Source organism: Benincasa hispida, chromosome 10 (assembly GCF_009727055.1).
Source record: "Benincasa hispida cultivar B227 chromosome 10, ASM972705v1, whole genome shotgun sequence".
Classification (NCBI taxonomy): Eukaryota; Viridiplantae; Streptophyta; class Magnoliopsida; order Cucurbitales; family Cucurbitaceae; genus Benincasa; species Benincasa hispida.
The window spans coordinates 30,741,389-30,748,091 of NC_052358.1; the positions used below are offsets into that span (position 1 = coordinate 30,741,389).

The following is a 6,703-nucleotide window of genomic DNA, read 5'->3' on the forward strand; positions in this document are numbered from 1 at the left end:
AACGAATACGCGATTAAACCCTAAAAGATTGTCAAACCTTGAATATCAACATGCATTCTTCAAGGAGAAGAGTCTCATACTTTTCAAATCACGACGACGGTGGCAAGTGCATAGAGACGACTGACGAGAAACCTGCGTGGAGTGCTCGACTCTAGTTCGGAGAGAAAAAGGGAGCAAATTTGAGAGAAAATTCTTCGAAGAGAAATGCTGCTTTGAGAAGAAAATTAAGAAAATGAAGGGACCTATCGTTGTAAAGTATTCATAGAAGCGCACAGATACCAAATGGTCAGAAGGCTTTTTAAATTTGGAGGTAATTTTGGAATTTTACAGGAATAAAATGTCAATGGGAGAAAAGTTTTTAAGAAGAGATTATTGGTAGAAGAAATTTTGATTTTTTGGATAATTTTGTGAAATTTTCCATCTCTCTCTCAAACAACTCCCACTCCTTTCTCTTTCAACCTTCACCATTTTCTCATCTCTCCCGACCCACCACTAGAAAACCTAGACCTAAACAAGAAGCCAATGCTTTGGCTACGTTGTTGCAGAAAATCGAGAGAGGATTCTTGTTGCTTAGCTTCAACAATGTTTAATGGCTTTTTGGTAAACCTAAACAAGAAGCCAATGCTTTGGCTACGTTGGAAAAGTTAAGCGAGGTACGTCTTCACTCTGTGATTTTGTTATTTTATATATGTATTCCTTTTACGGATACTATTTTCCTTTTGTGGCTTGTTCTGAACCCTAGCTCTATTTCATCTTCTACCTGAAATACATGTTTTATTCTTTTATATATGTATTCTTCTTTCTCTAATTCCCTTACCGTCGGTTCCCTTTTTCTGCTCAATCGATCTCTAACCCTTGACTTGATTGTTTCTTCAATCCACGATTAACCCAATTTCATATCCCACGAAAGAAGAGAACCCAGTTTTTTGTCTTTTGTTTTTTATTTTCTTTCACTGATAGAAATGTGGTGCATGATGGGCGAAGGTGGAGGCCATTATTGTTCCACGAAATCCGATGATATCTGTGGCGAAATTTGTGATCAGGTACTTACTATTTTTGCCCTTTAATCTGTTTTTCTGTTTGTTTGTTCCTTAATTTCTGTTTCCATCGTTGAGGAATTTTGTGTGTGATCTGTATTTCATTTTTGTTCATGATTGAGGAATCTAGGTTCTGACCGTTTCTTTGGTGCTTGATTGAGTCTTTTATTGTTAGGATTTTGTTATTGTTGGTTTATTTCATGGTTTTTGGGAAAATTATCTTATCAAACGCAAAGGCCATAGCTCTGCAACTTACTGTTGTTTCGCTATTGTGTTGGGTGTTTTATTTAGCCTGGAGATCCGGTTGTGGGAACTTTGAATGTCTTATCTAATGGGGCATTTCTACACAACATTTAACAGGAACTTCTCGAGAATAAAATCTGCCCTTTGTCAAAATTTATTTCTTGATGTAATTTTTTAATTTCTCTTTTTACTACCATAAATTTGAGCATCAAACATAGAGACTGCCCTTTAGATGATACATTTGAGATTGTTTCTCATCGTCAAACTTTTGAATTCTTGTGATTCTCAGAAATGTTTTCTTTTTCATGGAGAATGCGACTTAATTTTTTAGACACTTTGAGAACCTAAACTGGAGTTTATATGGATTAAAGTGGATAATATTTATTATTGGTTTAATTGCTTGATTGTTGATATGAAGGAAGATTTTGAAGTTTTCCTTATACTCAAACTTGGAAGGTCTATCCCCTTATCAGATTGTTCTAACTGTTGGATACTCGATATTGGGTGTCTTGAGGTGTTGAATGCAAAGCTTGTCTTCTGGGATTTGGGAGGTCGGGTGTGAATATGCAATGAGCAAAGTCTTGTTATATGAAATCTTTAAATGCAATGCACGCATGTTTTGGTTTGACCTATTGTAAACCCCCATCTTGTAGTTATATATAAGTTTGCCAGATTCTTTTGGTGCTAGCTTTCTTGATGCAAAATACATTATGTAAAGTCTGAAAGTTTTTACTTGAGTTCAGCAGTATTATATTTCTCTCTTTCATCTTTGTGAGGGGTTGAGGGTGGGGGTTAAAAAAGGGGATTTCAATATGTTATTTATCATAGGGTGGGGGTTAAAAGTATTATGAAGAGGCACATGCGGTGATCTATGTAATTGATGCTGTCCTTCAAAATTTGAATATGGCCATACCTTAATTGCATTGATAACAACTGTTGATTTTTCTTGCAAATGGATTGATTCAATGCATTCATATTTCGATGAGTTGGGGGAAATATTAGTTTAGATTGATTGATTCCATATTTACTTGTGATTACGGATTGTTCTTTTTAAATTGTTATAAGATTTTTCTGTCTTGCTGATGGTTTTATTTAGGATTTTATTATACTGAACTGTTATAATTAACATATTGAGGAATGTACTATTGATTTTTATTGTTCACATTCTGAATATATTGATTCTCCTAAAGCATTTTAGAAAAACAAATTCAGGTAAAAAAGGGTATGAAGTTATGGTCCAAGGTGGAGTCATTGAAGACTTGGCAAGGCATCTGATTAAACAATATGGGATTCCAAAAAAGTACAGAAATACTTGATAAAACAAGGAAATGAGAGGCTAGAGCTGGTTAGTCTTTTATGCTTACTGCTAATTTTGATGCATGTAGTTATATTAAAGAAGAGTTGGTATTACCTTTTTGTGTCTAGTAATATTAAATGAGCAGCCACCTTGATAAAACATCGACTGCCTCCCCTGTTGTTTGCAGCCATTTGGCTGATATCCACTGTCTTCTCCATTAGAAGTGACCTTGATAATTTTTTTTTGGTGATTTACAGAACTGCATAGCTTCTAATGGTAGCCGTCCCCTTTCTATATTTAATTATGCACTATTGGTTAAGTATAATCCAAAAATGATGACAGTATCTAAACATAATGATAGAAACTAAAAAAGCTTCTGGAGAGCTTTTTGTGCAGAAGTTTTCGTGCAAGTCTCCAGTTTATCATAATTGCAGGATTTGTGCAAATGATGGACGCTTGCTTTACTACTGTGATTGGTGAAAACTCGAACGGTTTGTTAGCATCTCTAGTTTCATTGAATTTAAATTGTAACTGTTAATGCATGTTTGACACCAAGCAATTATCTTTAGGTACTTACGCCGAGAGTTGGCAAAGCTTGTTGCTGATGATCCTCCTGCCATAAAGCTTCTTTTTTAACCTAAATTATCTATTGAACCTTTTCAGTGATGTTTACTTTTTATACTTTTTAACCGTAATTTTCGATATGCTAAGAAATGCATGTTTTTTTTAGGAAAAACCTCCAGATTGGTAGGATTTTGTTGGTATGACGAGATTCAATTGCAAAATTATTTTAGTTTAGTTGCACGATTATTTTAGTTTTGTTCTTTTTGGATGTATCTATATATGACCTTTCAAAATAGACAACCAACTCTCTAGATTCTTAGACTTTAGAGCTTTATATATATTGATCAATATAACTTATTTATAGGTTAGTTAAACAAATTGTCACTTTCTTTGTAATGAATTAGTTAATGGTTGTGTTTGTTTATAGTTGAGTTGTATATATAATAGCAATCAAGATTTTATTTTGTGTTTGTAGTGATAAAAGAAAAATATTATAAATTTGCACGCGTGTAAGAAAAAAAAGTATTAGTGTTTTTTTTTTAAAAAAGAATTTTCAATAACAAAACCATGACAGACATTTAATAACGGATAGTTGTCAATAAAGGTAGGTGAAAATCGACATTAAAGACAATGTTCAATGTCGGTTGAAAAGCTATGTTGGTTGAAAACCGACATTAAAGATAATTGACATTGAAATCTTGGTAATCTATAATGTCGGTTTTGGACCGACATTAAAGACCTTTTATAACACGATCTTTGATGTCGTTTCTCAATCGACATTGTACCCTTATAATGTTAGTTTTAAATCAACACTAAAGTTCAATTTTGTAGTCATGAAGAGATAAGTTACCTTTGTAGGGTAGAGTTAAATGCATTTCTAGTGTATATCATGTATGGAATTTCTCTGCTAGAAAAGAAAATTTGAAGCCTCCGCCCAGGTCCCGAAATCTACAAAGTTGCCAAAAACTCTTTAAAAAGTGCCTAAGTGTACTATAAATCCTATACAAGTATCCTAAACATACATATTAAAGTGAATGTCCTCCAAAAGAACAAGATTCAAATAAGTTAATCCCTCTACCTGCCCCAAAAACCAACGAAGTTTCCAAAAACACTTTAGAAACTGTTCAAGTGTACTTTAAATCCTAAAGTGAATGTTTAAGTTCTTTGTGATCTCTACCCACCCCAAAACTTATTAAAATATCCTAAACGTGCATATTGAGCAGTTGACCTCCAAAAACGAGGTTAAAAAAAGTTCGTCTACCCATCCCCAAAACCCATAAAGTTGTCAAGGACTCTTTAAAAAATGTCTAAATGTGCTTTAAACCCTCAAATGAAACTAATTGCATTTTTTTTCAAGTCCCTAATTCTTTACACCCGCCCCGAAACCTATAAAATTTCCTAATGTGCATATTGGAGTGCATGTCCTCCAAAAACAAAGTTAAAACAAGTTTATCCCCCTACCCACCACCTATAACCTACAAAGTAGCCAAAAGCTCTTTAAAAAATGTCCAAGTGACTTTAGACCTTCAATTAGACCTACAAGCATGAATTAACTACAGTAGCTGCACGATAGCCGCAATATGTTACCACTCAGTCAGTAAAAAAAAAGCACTACATGCATGAATTGACTACCATACTAAAATAGTCACAACATATTACCACTCAAGCATCCAATAAAGGCACAATATACATGAATTGGCTACCAAACTACATGATAGCCACACATATTATGCATGCATGCATGGGCATATATTTATTTATTTATTTTTTAAACATCTAGGTGTTTGAAAGTCCATCCTTGTCCTTGCCCTAGCCCTAACAACTTTTGAATGTCGGTCCATCTATCTTCCTATATTGAAAGTTGACTATTTAAGTATGATTTTGTTCCTCAATCTTCTCATATTTTTCCTTCACATGAGTTAGTTCATCTTCCATCTTTTACTTATCCTTCATCTTTATCATCTCCTCTTTGTATTGTGTGAAAGACGTGAGATTGATTGATGATGATCAAGGTTTTGGATCTTAGTTAAGGCCTTTAATTAATGTAACCTGATTGATGACCGAATATCCCTGTATGCAAACCATTGCATTTGAGATTAGATGAACATCTTCTTCAGTTGATGTTTTAATAATTATTTGCATTTCCAAATATATAAAAGTTCAAATTAAAGTAAATGCATTGAAGAACACATGAATTTATTCAGTTAAGAAAATTTGCATATGCATCTCTTACATTATCATCGATCATCTTTCTTTTTCACCAAAATGACTTTCATGAACATCTCCACCTATTTAATGTAGCCCCATCTAATATGGATGTAAAGGAAATCAAAAAGGTTTTTTTTGTTCGTTTTTTTTTTTATTAACACAAGCAGGAGTTAGAACAACATTTTCACGTAGAACTGTAGATTGAAACAAGAAAACAATACCAACCATGCAATCGACTCCCATTTGTCGCATAGAATATCCCAATTTGCTGGATTCATTAGACTTTTAGGTGGATTTACACAAGTTTCAACAAGGTCCTCAAATTTACAGTACTTCCTGTGAAATCTATTATATATTCCTTGAAAGTTGTCATACTCAAAATTATATGTTTGCATAGTCAATACTACATGTATAAATCTACGTTTACATTTTAAATAGTAAAAAAAACCACATAAGAAAAACATAAATTACCTCCAACAGATTAATCAGAGGTCCCATGCTCCTCTAATATCTAAAATGTACTATTTCGCTCAACTTTATATGAAATCGTTATATTGTTTAATGTGTTTATACTAAGATAACTCGTGCAAATAAATATGGCAGCTGAAGCTTAAAAAAGATGCCAATGTTGTGTGTGTGTGTGATGTTGCAACTATGGTCAATGGAAATCATTCTGGTGTGTGCTTTGACTAATAGATGAAGGAGATCATTGTCCCTCGTGTGCTGTGGTTGAAGGTTGAAGGAGATTGTTTTTGTACATCTACTGCAGGTTAAAGGTTGAAAAAGATAAGGAGGAATGCCATGATTGAATGAATAAGTTAATGAAGCCCAATATACATATATATTTATGTGTGTGTGTATAGATATATATGTATATATATGTATAACCGATTTGGTTCAGGTGGAACCATAACTTTTTCTTAAGCTAAGAACAACTGGTTCCTGTAATAAGTAACCCAACCCAAACCGAAAGCTTTCCTAATCTAAACGAACTCTTATGATTTAACTTGGGTTGGTCAGATTTTTCAACTTGGCTTTTTCTATGGGAAATTTGGGCCGATGACTTAAAATTTGGGCCCAAATGACCTTTTTTTTTTCAAAAAAAATGTCAACTGACCCTTTACTGACGTCGTCACGGTATGAGATTGCAAGAATTACCCCTCACGATATTAGTCTTGCTCTCGCTACAATGGATCTCGCTCTCGCTGTCTCTCTTCAAATCGTGATGTGATTGTTTGTCATTGTACGAATAATTTGACAATTTTTATGAAATCATCTGTCTAAAACCTCAAATCGTTAACACGCTAAACATATAATGGTGAATTCTTTAAAATTTAAACTTCATTTGAACTGT

The 6,703-nt window shown here is 33.6% G+C and overlaps 1 long non-coding RNA gene across 2 annotated transcripts; it reads left to right on the plus strand.

Annotated features, from left to right (window-relative positions):
* The first annotated feature begins 396 nt into the window (after nt 1-396).
* On the plus strand, nt 397-3,400 carry LOC120087590. Of its 2 annotated transcripts, XR_005484625.1 has the most exons (4): nt 397-653; nt 985-1,043; nt 2,493-3,068; nt 3,147-3,400. It is a non-coding gene; the product is annotated as an uncharacterized LOC120087590 (long non-coding RNA). The 2 variants fall into 2 exon arrangements; XR_005484624.1 differs by having other exon boundaries at nt 401-653; nt 2,493-3,400.
* Nucleotides 3,401-6,703: the final 3,303 nt, after the last annotated feature.